Source organism: Oryctolagus cuniculus, chromosome 12, assembly GCF_051225735.1.
Source record: "Oryctolagus cuniculus isolate XC-2025 breed Fujian yellow rabbit chromosome 12, ASM5122573v1, whole genome shotgun sequence".
Lineage (NCBI taxonomy): Eukaryota > Metazoa > Chordata > Mammalia > Lagomorpha > Leporidae > Oryctolagus > Oryctolagus cuniculus.
Genome location: NC_142878.1, coordinates 3,234,895 through 3,247,365, shown reverse-complemented (window position 1 = coordinate 3,247,365; position 12,471 = coordinate 3,234,895). Strand labels below are relative to the sequence as shown.

At 55.5% G+C, this 12,471-nt stretch overlaps 1 long non-coding RNA gene across 1 annotated transcript; it reads right to left on the bottom strand.

Annotated features, from left to right (window-relative positions):
• Positions 1-8,797: 8,797 nt before the first annotated feature.
• On the bottom strand, positions 8,798-12,099 carry LOC138844516 (uncharacterized). The gene is made up of 2 exons (XR_011380408.2): positions 10,776-12,099; positions 8,798-9,714 (listed from the first exon to the last, which is right to left on the bottom strand). It is a non-coding gene; the product is annotated as an uncharacterized LOC138844516 (long non-coding RNA).
• Between the last annotated feature and the right edge of the window lie 372 nt (positions 12,100-12,471).

Here is a 12,471-nt window from a genome sequence, read left to right as displayed (position 1 = left end):
CAGCGCTGCACTTACACGCTTTCTCCTAACTGGCTGGGGTCACCGAGAGGGGAGGAACAGTCAGAGGTTCAGGCAGCCATCATCAGCTGCAGGGTCTAACCCCAGTGTGGTCATTCCCCTGCTGTCCCACCCCAGCCAGGTCGTCAGCCTGCTCTGCAATCACAGCGCGGGACTATCTAGAAAGTTCCATGTTGCCCAATCTTTGCACTCCTTTGCAAGCTGGGAGCGGTCAGGGGCCTGGGAGTTACAGACCAGGCGGAAAAGATTGCTCTGTTGCACAGTAACGACCGGTCCTACAGCAAGCAAAGCTCTGGCCTTTGTTCAGAACGTCGATACTTTGTGCAACAGGGATGTTTTGACGTCAATTTTACTTTTTGAAAATGGTGCATTGAAATGATTTTATTGATTATTGAGGTATTTAGTGCATCTTGAATCTTGTGCACTCTAATTGCAGCTTTGCTAGTACACATGGAATTTGAGAAAAGGCCAGCATGGCCGTTCGCTGGTAACCAAAACGCTTTGGTGCTGACCTCAGCTTCAAGACTCGGGTTGTTTTAGCCTTACTTTCCCAGGCCTGAAACAGGGAAGTTGTGTCCGGTGTTCTTGGGGTAGGGGTGGGGGGGCATTACTAAGAGGGTGAAGTGAGATAATCAGGAAAGCCCACCTAATAGCATGATGCTGCAGGCACAGAGGGGTGTAACCAGCAAGAGCTGGTTCCAGGCTTGGTCTCTGAGCAAGGCTCAGAAACCCCGTCGCACTGGGGAGCTCCTCTCTGTCGCCCTGGTCCTGGGGAGGGGACTGGTTCCAGGACCCTCCCTCCACAGTATGTCAGTCATTGCTGGATTGCTTAGATTCCCAACATGGTGTAAGTGCTCCTGAAGAGTTGCTATACTGCATTGTTTAGGGACTAACGACAAAGGAAGCAAGTCTGTACGTGTCCAGTGCAGGTGCCATTTCCCCCGAGTGCTATGGACCCACAGTTGGTTGAACCCACAGTCGCAGGCACCAGCAGCAACAACTAAGACGCGTGGTGGTGGAGACTCCACTCTGGCCTGAAGTCTGGTGTTTGGTTGTTTTACTTGGAGTGACTAAGGGTTTTTCAGACTTTATGAACCAGGTTTCCAAAACACTCCTGAAAGTTTGGGAGGAAGTTTCAAGCCGAACATTATCTGTATAACTGAATATTGTTCTTCACAATACTCCCGTGTCGATATTTTTGTTCCCTAGGGCTTTGGCTTTGCGATTCTTGCTTTGGTGCGTTGGATGCTATAGGCCTGAAACAGACAGGTCTGCAAGGTGACATACCTGATGGTCGTGGTCCATGGTGTCTATGTCCGTCACCCCTTCTCCACACCCACCTGAAAGCAGAGACCAGGGGCAGGCATTTGGCCCTAGCGGTGAGATGTCAATTAGGATGCCCACATCCCGCATCCGAGAGCTTGGGCTCAAGTCCCAGCTCTGTTCTTGGTTCTAGCCTCTTGCCAACGTGCACCCTGGGAGGCTGCCGGGATGGCTCAAATGGTTGGGTCCCTGTCACCCACATGGAGGACCCAGGTTGAGTTCCTGACTCCCAGCTTTGGCCTGGCCCGGCCCCAGCCATTGTGGGCATTTGGAGAGTGAACCAGCGGATGAGAACACACCATCGCCATCTCTCTTTGTTTCTCTCTGCCTCTCAAATAAATATTTAGAATAAATAAATAAATAAGACAAATGAAGAAACAAAGCCCACAAATTGCCTGTGCCTGACCCAGCATGAGGCCCACTTTGTCCCACGCTCAGGCTCAGGAGCCAAACAGCAGAGTTAGCGAAGACAGACTCTCTGTGCCTGCCTCTACTCTGGTTTGCCTGCGCACTGTCACGGCCGGCCGGCTGGCCGGTGTGCGTCTCCGGTGCTGTGGCTGCTGGGGCACCTGTTCCCCTGGTTCTGCCTGATTAGAGATTGCCTGGTGGAACATCAGCCTTCCCATCCTCCATCAGCACCTGAACCAACTCAGCTGCTCCCCACCTCCCTGGCACTGCCTCCTCGCTGCTGAACCCTCCTACACCTTTCACACACTCCGCTGTAGGGTGGGAGCTGACAGCACAGCCTGGCTGTGCGGCCTCTCGGTTTCGGTACAGATCAGGCTCGGAGTTTACGGACTTGGTGATCTTCTCAAGGGTCCAGGTTTAAGTTTGTTAGTTTCTCTCCTGTTTGTTCTGTGTTACATCGACTTGCTGTCATCTTTATTCTTTTCCTTCTGCTTACCCTAGGCTCACATAGCTATGGGGGTGGGCACTTGGCCGATCTGAAGCCAGGAGCCAGGAGCTTCTTCCGGGTCTCCCATAAGCATGCGGGGGCCAAGGACTTGGGCCATCTTCTACTGCTTTCCCAGGCCGTAGCAGAGAGCTGGATCGGAAGTGGAGCAGCCGGGAGGCAGATCGGCGCCCACAAGGGATGCCTGCGCTGCAGGTGGCAGCTTTACCCACTGTGCTACAGCACCGGCCACATTAATTGACTTTTGATTTCTTCTTTGACCTGTGATTTATTTGGTAATATGTTGCTTGATTTACAAACATTTGCAGTTTCCTTCATATACTATTCTACCGATCTCTAATTTAATCCCTTGTAACCAGAATCATTATTCAACCATTCTAAAGCCGTTGAGAGTCATCATGGCCCAACATCTGTCTACCTTGGAGAAGGTGCCATGTGTACTTGGAAAGAATGTGTAACTGCTTGGTGTGGTGTTCTGTGATTGTGAGTCAGGCCACGGAGGTTGATAATGGCACTAGATCAAGTAGGTCTTTGTGATCTGCTTGGTGTGGTGTTCTGTGATTGTGAGTCAGGCCATGGAGGTTGATAATGGCGTTTAGATCAAGTAGGTCTTTGTGATCTGCTTGGTGTGGTGTTCTGTGATTGTGAGTCAGGCACGGAGGTGAATCACGGCGCTCAGATCAAGCAGGTCTTTGTGACCAATCGCAGCATCGGCTCTCAGGTGGAATCCTCCACTTCTCCGGGCGCCTTTCGCTTTGCTCTGAGAAGGCCATAGCAGGCACACGCACTCCCGACAGCTCCCTTTCCCGGTGACTGAATCTCTCACCACTGCTGGGTGTCCACGCCACTTTGAAAACTGCCCTGACGCCATGGTAGACTCTTGGGTCCACCACCACGCAAAGAACCTCACAGATCACAGAACCGAAGGCGCACAGGCCCAGCTAAAACGCTTACATTGCAAAGTTCATTCGATGTAAGACACACACAGGAGAGAAAGGAAGCTGTGGGACGACTGATGCCCACACAGGTTGGGGTGCGCGGCGGGCGGCAGTTCCGGTCTCCACCCTCGTGGGCACACGGTGTCACCGCTCGGTCTCTCTGTGTCGCCTTGCCCTTCCCCACAGCTGAGACAGATAGAAGGTAGGCTGGGCTAGTCACGCACCTGCTTACAGAGGGACTCAGTCTTTCCACGGGGCGGAGACGCCCTGGGCCACACAACAATTACCGCTATTTTAAGGCCAGAACCACAGAAAAGGGGAAGTCGACTTCAGCGGGCTCCCTCCTCTGCCTTCACGCCTGGGCCTCTTCTGCTCGCCGAGTTTTGCATTTCGTCCGTGTTTAGCTCCGTTCACCGTGGGAGGGAGGCCGACCCGCCAGGTGCTTTCTCTGCCTCTCAGCTGGATTTTGTTTAACTGACAAATACAACCGCTCAGGCGTGCCTGCCTGCGCAGTGTCTCCATCAACCACGCAATGCAATCCCGGGAGCGCCCAGCTTCCCTGCGTGGCCAACCCGTCTCAGTGTGTCCGGGTGCGTGCCACGGCGTCCCCACAACACAGCCCAGGAGTGGCTTTCTCAGGCCCCGTGGTGAGTGGCGCAGGGCTGTGTGCCTTTGTGGGGTGCACTGTTGAATGGCTCAAACTAACCTATCAATTACCTCTCTCACTTAGCATTCCTTTGTGCTGCCAACATTTAAAATCTACTCTGCAAGTGGACAGTAGTCGTCAGTAACCACGGCCCCCAAGTCCATCCTGGTCGAGTGCACAGCGCCTCCCTGACCACGTGTGCCTGCCAGCGAGGGAGGGAGCTGTAACTGGGGCACCCTAGAAGCCGTGCTTGGAGGAGGGCGGGTGCCAGATGCCCAGAGCTCCCAGGCCCTCACGTGCTCATCGTCTCCCCATAAATCCCTCTTCTGATTTGTGATCAGACCAGTCTCTGTTGCTTGCAATCAATAGTTCTCCCAGCTAGACCTGGGCACTTTGAGGGCAGGTCCTCTGTCCTGGTGCCTTGGCGTCCCACGGACCCCAGCCCATGCCACAGAGAAGCCCCAAGAAAGCAGCCCGAGATGAGGAGCCCCTTCCTGGGGGCACCTGCCCTCCGCAGACCTGAGGAACTTCTCACTGGAGCGCAGTGAGGGCAGGGGGTGGCGGGGTGGGGGGGGGGGCAGAAATGGAAAGGCCAGGGGGGCTCTCCCTGGGGAATTCTCAGTGGGGAGCAATGGGGACCTGGGCCCCCCAAATCTCGCTTTGGACGCGGTGCTCTGTAAAGTGACCACCCCGACACGGCAGCCGTGCGAGGAAGCAGAAGCCCCGTGAGGCCAGGCTGGGGCCAGCGGAGGAAGATTGCCCTCCTGGTGCTGTGGCAAAACCTCTGCTGGCCTCCCTCGCCCCTCCTGTCAAAACTCACCCAGAAGGACCGTCTCCGCCAGACGCCCGTCCTCCTGCCCCGCCCCCAGCAGCCGGCAGCCCTGGCCCCTGCCGGCCTCCCCCGCAGCTCCTGCTTCACCCACCAGTACAAGAAAAATGTGCAAGGGATAAATAAGCAACCAAATGGGCGGAGACTTGAGAAATTTCAAGGAGGGCCGGCGCTATGCGTGGAGGGTTAAGCCTCTGTCTGCAGTGCTGCCATCCCCTGTGGGTGCCGGCTTCAGTCCCAGCTGCCACACTTCTGATCCAGCTCCCTGCTGACGCGCCTGGGAAAGCAGTGGAAGAGGGCCCAAGTGCTTGGGCCCCGCACTCCTGTGCCCGACTCAGATGGAGCTCCAGGCTCCTGGCTTCAGCCTGGCCCAGCCCTGGCCATTGCAGCCATTTGAGGAGTGAACCAGCAGATGGAGGAGTCTCTCTCTCTCTCTCTCTCTCTCTGTAACTCTGCCTTTCAAATAAATATTTTTTCAAAACTTCAAGGAAAATCAAATTAAAAAAAGATTTTTAGTGCAGATACATTTAAATCTAAGCAGTTTTTTCATAATCTGCATGATACGAGGACCCCTTATAAAGGTTTCCTATAATAATCCTCAAGTTAACTATAAACTCTCAACTGGAAACAAAAGCAACTGACCACGTGAGAGGCCCTGGCTTTGCTCTCTGAGATTAGCTCTGCTTCACTCTGAGCTTGGAACACAGCGTTTAGAAGGGACAGGGCTGACGAGGAGGGAGGGAAGTCGGTTTACGAGAGCCCCAGTCGAAGGCTCCAGGCCTTGGAAGTCAGCAAACCTCATGCCTTCATGTCGCCTCTTGGAGGGCAGTCCTAGCACTGGCCAGCTTCAGCCAACGTGGCCTGGAACCGTGGAAGGGAAGCCGGGAGTGTGAGGAAATATCTGAAGGTCCTTTTTTTTTTTTTTTTTTTTTGACAGGCAGAGTGGACAGTGAGAGAGAGAGAGACAGAGAGAAAGGTCTTCCTTTGCCGTTGGTTCACCCTCCAATGGCCGCCGCGGCCGGCGCGCTGCGGCCTGCACACCGCGCTGATCCGATGGCAGGAGCCAGGAGCCAGGTGCTTTTCCTGGTCTCCCATGGGGTGCAGGGCCCAAGCACCTGGGCCATCCTCCACTGCACTCCCTGGCCACAGCAGAGAGCTGGCCTGGAAGAGGGGCAACCGGGACAGAATCCGGCGCCCCGACCGGGATTAGAACCCGGGGTGCCAGCGCCGCTAGGCGGAGGATTAGCCTAGTGAGCCACGGCGCCTGCCTGAAGGTCCCTTTTCAATACAAAGTGTTGGGCAGAGAATTGCTGATAACTGGCTCGCGCAGAACGTGCGCAGATTCGGGCACCACCACGATCCGGGCAGTGTAGGGAGGGACCCACTCCTAAAAGGGGGCAGGGGCATGGTTGTTGGGAAACAGAAACTTAACACAGGGGAAGGGAGAAAAAGATGACCTTAGGTAAGGTCTGGAAAGAGATCCATGCCCTGTGGTCGCGGCCAGTGAGGCGTCGGGGAGGGACCTGTGTCTGGGGGAGTGAACTGCTTGCTGTAACCACCCTGGCCGCGCTGGTCACAGCACCCTTTCTTGAAGGACCGCTCATAAAGTCTGCCTTCTCACGGCACTGCCTGCTTCCGAGTCCATCCTCGGGGTGGGCAGCTGGGAACGTTTCCCACAGGAGGTGCTGCCAGGCAGTTTCTCCAGGACACTCGGTGCCAGCAAGGCTGCGGGGCAGACAGGAGAGCCAGGAGGCAGGGAAGCCTGTGGAAGGCAGGAAGAGCCACAGGTTGGGTTGGAATCACAGCTCCCCGCCTGCCGCTGGATGGAGGCACCGCAGGGCTGCAGTGTCAGCCCCCTCTCTGCCGGACGCCTTCTCTCCCTTTAAAGATGAGATGATAACGACCTGGGAAAGCCACAGAAGGTGTCTCAAGTCCTTGGGCCCCTGCACCCGCGTGGGAGACCCAGAAGGAGCTCCTGGCTCCTGGCTTCGGATTGGCACAGCTCAGAACACTGCAGCCATTTGGGGAGTGAACCAGCGGATGGAAGATCTCTCTCTCTCTCTGTCTCTACCTCTCCCTGTAACTCTGTCTTTCAAATAAGTAAAATAAATCTTTAAAAAAGAATAAAGATGAGATGACAGAAGAAGGAAATGCTTTCTCCAGGTAACTTTATACCCAGCGATTCTATCCCGTGTGTGCAGGAGTCCCTCCCCCGCCCCTCCCCCTCCTTACAGAACTGCTGCCTGTTCCCACGGCATACGAGCTGTGAGAGCGCTTGTCAGGAACCTGTCCCAAAGCTGAACAAGGTGTGCTGGTCTCCAAGGAGGAGGCAGAAGAGAGGCCTGGAGTTTGGTCTCGGTTTCCAAGTGCAGGGGCAGGGTTTGAAATACCCGAGGAGGAAGTGGGCTAGCGGAAGGAACTCGTCAGACGAAGCAGCCGGGGATGGCCGTCGGGGGTGGCGTCCAAGCCCACGGCCGTGACCGAGGAGGGGAACCAGGCGAGGTGGTGGGTGTGGCGGCAGTGGTTTGGCTTACACTTAGCCCGAATCATCATGGTGTCGTGGTTAATTACGTATTTGTTAATGACACCTCAGGAAAACTGGGGAAAAGACCAAGCCAGCAGCCCAGGGCCGAGCAGAGAAGTGGTCCCTCCGGTCCTGGAAGGGGATGTCTCTCCTGTGAGTGGGAAGAGCCAGGGCTTGGTGCCATCTATGAGTGTCGCTGGCTCCATGAACCAGAACCATGCACGTGGGGCCAACCTTCAGGGCCCTGGGCCCCGGAGGGGGACGGTTCTGCAGGAGCACAGCAACCAAAGCAGGACAGTCCCCCCACGGCGAGGAAGGGCATCTGTGACACACACACACACACACACACACACAGGCGAGATCTGCTGTGCATGCAAAGGTGTCTGCTTTTGTTCTAACTGTAAAATACACACAGCGTCAGCTGTACCAGGACTACATGGTTTATATATGCAGAGAGACAGGCAGACAGACAGAGATGACGAGCAGCTCCCACACGCTGACTCACTTCCCAAAGCTCACACAGCTGGGGCTAAGCCAGGTCAGAGCCAGGAGCTGGGAATCCAGTCCAGGTCTCTGCCAGGGTGTAAGAACCCAAGTACTTGATCCATCACCACTGCCTCCCAGTGAAAGGCAGAGTTACAGAAGGAGAAGGGAAGAGAGCGAGAGAGCGAGAGAGCGAGAGAGAGAGCTCTTCCTTATGCTGGTTCACTCCCCAAGTGGCTGCAGTGGCTGGAACGGGGCCAGGCAAAGCCAGGAGCCTGGAACTCCTTCCTGGTCTCCCATGCGGGGGCAGGGCCCAAGCGCTTGGGCCGTCCTCTAAGCATTCCCAGGTGTACCAGCAGGGAGCTGGACTGAAGTGGAGCAGCCGAGACTTAGTGCTTATATGGGATGCCGGTGTCACAGTGGTGGCTTATCCCGCTGAGTCGGAATGCTGACCCCAGTAATGATATACTGAAGCCACGTATGTACAGAGAGAGAAGAAAGCAGATGTGTATCTAATATGTACAAATGTAGGTGAATAAGCAGGTGGATGAAGCGACCTCTGTGTCGTCTAAGCGAGGAAGCGCCAGGATTTATGTGCCATCATTTCTGTGGGTCGCAAATGCTCCCTGGCAACAGACCAGAGCTTGGTGACCGAGATCAAAGGTGCTGTGCTGAGTGGATCCACATCGCCATTGTCCCCGGCCACTGCTGGAGAGTCACTCCTCTCCCGACCACGGTAGCCCTTCTGTGCTCTGAAATGCACACCAAAGACATCTAGCAAGCTTGGGAGAATACTTTATTTATTTATTTACCCAAGAGGCAGAGAGAGTTCCCATCTGCTGATTCATTTCCCAGAGACAACAGCTGGGGCTCAGCCGAGCTGAAACCAGGAGCCAAGAACCCCATGGGGACTCCCGATGGGTGGCAGCGATACGAGTACTGAGCCATTACCTGCTGCCTCCCAGAGGGTGCGTCAGCAGGAAGCTGGACTCAGAAGCAGAGCTGAGACCTGACAGGCACTCGATGCGGGCTGCCGTGTCCCAGGCGGCATCTGACCTGCTGGGGCACTTGTCTGCCCCAGAGCCAGCAGCCCTGACAGCAGGCACAGGAATTACAGGTCTAATTCCAATTTCTTTAAAGATTTTATTTATTTGTTTGAGAGGTAGAGTTATAGACAGTGAGAGGGAGAGACAGAAAGAGAGGTCTTCCGTCACTGGTTTACTCCCCAGATGGCCGCAACAGCTAGAGCTGGGCCGATCCGAAGCCAGGAGCCAGGAGCTTCTTCAAGGCCATCTTCTACTGCTCTCTCAGGCCAGAGCAGAGAGCTGGATCAGAAGTGGACAGCCAGTGGGCACCATGTGGGATGTCGGCACTGCAGGTGGCGGCTTCACCTGCTACGCCACAGTGCCGGCCCCATACATTAATTTTTTTAAAAAGGAAGCCAACAGGTTTCTCAATGAGGTCGTTGGAGGGTGTGGATGACTGCCTCCAGCCTACATCTGTCTGGCCTTGTTTTCAGAGCGCTTTCTCAGTCACAGGTGCTTACAGCGTTGGGCTGCGGAGCCCTGTGGATGAGCTGCAGAGGAGCCTCTTTGTTTATTTATTTTAATTTTATTTTTTGACAGGCAGAGTTAGACAGTGAGAGAGAGAGAGACAGAGAGAAAGGTCTTCCTTCTGTTGGTTCACCCCCCAAATGGCCGCTACGGCCGGCGCTGCGCCAATCAGAAGCCAGGAGCCAGGTGCTTCCTCCTGGTCTCCCATGGGGTGCAGGGCCCAAGCACTTGGGCCATCCTCCACTGCACTCCCGGGCCACAGCAGAGAGCTGGCCTGGAAGAGGAGCAACCGGGACACAATCCGGCGCCCCAACCGGGACTAGAACCCGGGGGTGCCGGCACTGCAGGCAGAGGATTAGCCTAGTGAACTGCAGCGCCGGCTGCAGAGGAGCCACTTAATGAAGTGTTGAAGACACAGGCTGGATCCGTCCTGACCCATTGCAGGGCGCTGTCTCTCCTTCCGGCTGCGATCTGTTCCTTGAAGGCCCTGCATAAGAAACATTTTTAAAAGATTTTTAGAAATTTATTTGAGAAGTAGAGTTACAGAGAGGAGAGACAGAGAGAGAGGTCTTCCATCCACTAGTTCACTCCCCAGATGGACACAACGGCCAGAGCTGTGCCGAGCCAATGCCAGGAGCCAGGCACTTCCTCCCGGTCTCCCACACAGGTGCAGGGGCCCAAGCACGTGGCCATCTTCTACTGCTTTCCCAGGTGCATTAGCAGGGAGCTGGATTGGACAGCGGAGCGGCCAAGACATGGACTGATGCACATATGGGATGCTGGCACTGGGGGCAGAGGCTCAGCCAACTATGCCACAGCACCGGCCCCAGGAAGCATTTTTTAAAAATGTTACCACTGTGGGGCCACCACGGTGGTACAGTAAGCCAGAGTCCCATCTCAGAACACTGGTTTGAAGGCCGGCGCCGCGGCTCACTAGGCTAATCCTCCGCCTAGCGGCGCCGGCACACCGGGTTCTAGTCCCTGTCGGGGCGCCGGATTCTGTCCCGGTTGCCCCTCTTCCAGGCCAGCTCTCTGCTGTGGCCAGGGAGTGCAGTGGAGGATGGCCCAGGTGCTTGGGCCCTGCACCCCATGGGAGACCAGGAAAAGCACCTGGCTCCTGGCTCCTGCCATCGGATCAGCGCGCCGGCCACGGCGGCCATTGGAGGGTGAACCAACGGCAAAGGAAGACCTTTCTCTCTGTCTCTCTCTCTCACTGTCCACTCCGCCTGTCAAAAAAAAAAAAAAAAAAAAAAAACACTGGTTTGAGTCCCGGCTGCTCTGCTTCTGACCAGCTCCCTGCTAACGCACCTGGGAAGACCGTGGAAGATGGTTCAAGAACTTGGGCCCCTGCTACCACGTAGGAGACCTGCCTATGGAGCTGCCGGCTCCTGGCTCCAGCCTGGCCCAGCGCCTGCCATTGTGACCATTTAGGGAGTGAACCAGTGGATAGAAGACCCAGCTCTCTCTGTCGCTCCCTCTCCCTCTGTCATGCAGCCTTTCAAATAAATAAAATACATCTTTTAAAACACTTTTAAAATAAAACGCTACCATTTTGTATAATTCCTCGGAATAGCCCAAAAGGCCAGTAACAAGCACAGCGACAGCGGCATTTCTCGGGAGAAATTCCGGCAGGGAGGGGTCGACCCACCCGCCCAAAGAGGAGCATCGGATATGCCGTTTCTTTGCAATCAGTGAGCGGTCCAGCCGTGGCCCATCTAAGTATAAAAGTGCCGAAGCCACGGTGACGTGGACCATTCACGGCTCCCTAGGAGATTCCAGCCGACTCTGCCGCCTGGGGAAACCCGGAGTTATCCGGCCACCTCGCGGGAGCCCCACGCAGGCACCGTGACAGGAAGTCCTTCCAACTTGGATGTTCAGCCTCCCGAACAACATTGCTGACAGCCTCATCGAAAGAGAACTAGGAAGACATTTGCAGGGCACTTCAAAGCGAAGGCACGCCTTTTAAAATTATTCCACAATTAGACAAATTACATGCTGCATTTGGTGAATGTCCCCTGGAAGTCATTTCCATCACAGATGTTTTCTTCCTACATTATTTGCACGTCAAGCTCAGGATCATCTTGACTGTCCCCACGAAAGATGACTGCACATGTGAAACTACTCAGATGGCGACAACTCTGCTGGATTTCTTTCTGCCTGGGACGTTATGCTGCAGCTGCACCTGCACAGGCTTTGAGCTCAGACCTGCCCGCGGTTCTGCACCAGGTGCTGGGCGGAGACGGGAGCCAGGGGAATGCGGGAAGCGCCTCCGTTCCGAGGAGTTTGCAGTCCGAAGAGAAGACGGACACCCACGCGAACCCGTCCGGCACGTGGGGAAAGTGCAGACGGGCACGCACAAAAATATGCACGGAGGATCCGCCGATTCCCCTTGGAAAAGCGGTGGTCTGTGAGCTCGGGTTGAAGGAGCGATAGGCGGCAAAGCGGAAAACACAGATTTCCAGGAATCGGGACAATCTCCAGGCTAGGGGCCCGAGAGGGGAAAACTGGTGCTTCCGGGAGACCGGTCTGTCGCGGCGCAGACACGCGTGCGCACGCGTCGTCCCAGGCTGCCCCTGTCCCTGCGCCGGTGGATTCCAAGGACCGGGGTCGCTTTTTTCATTTTATAGAGGAGGAACGAGACTCAGATCTGAGAACTGACTTCCAAGGTCAGTTAATAAGCGGCCAAACGTCGTTCAGCGAGGGAGGACCCAACGCCCCTCTCTGCTGGAGATGAGAGCAGGGCCTGTGGTGCGGCCAGGGCAGTGGGGTCGAATCCCAGCGCCAGACGGCTTTCACAGGGAGTGCGCATGCGTGTGCGGTGCGTGAGCGCCGAGAGCCCCTCCCAGGCCGGCCACCCGGGGAAACCTGACCCGTGGGCAGTCACAGACGGATTTATTTAAGGAGTTTCTAAATGCAGTCTGGAGGCTGGGAGTTGACTTTGTTGCCACGGTGACTGCAACAGGTGCAGTAAATACCAGGTCCAAGGGTGTAAAGTGCGGGAAGGAGTCTGACTTCTAGAACTTACTGAGGGGCTCAGCCCAGCACTCACGCCGTTGTGCCAGAGTGGCCCAGGGGAAGAACTTCTCAGGGCAAGCTCAGCTGGTCTCAGAGTTTCCACAGTCTCAGTGCCACACCACTTCCTGAGACCAATGTGACAAACAGATGCTTCTATTGCAATAGCATATTTTAAAATATGCACTTATTTGAGACTAAGAGAGACATAGAGATTGAAAACGATGCTGTG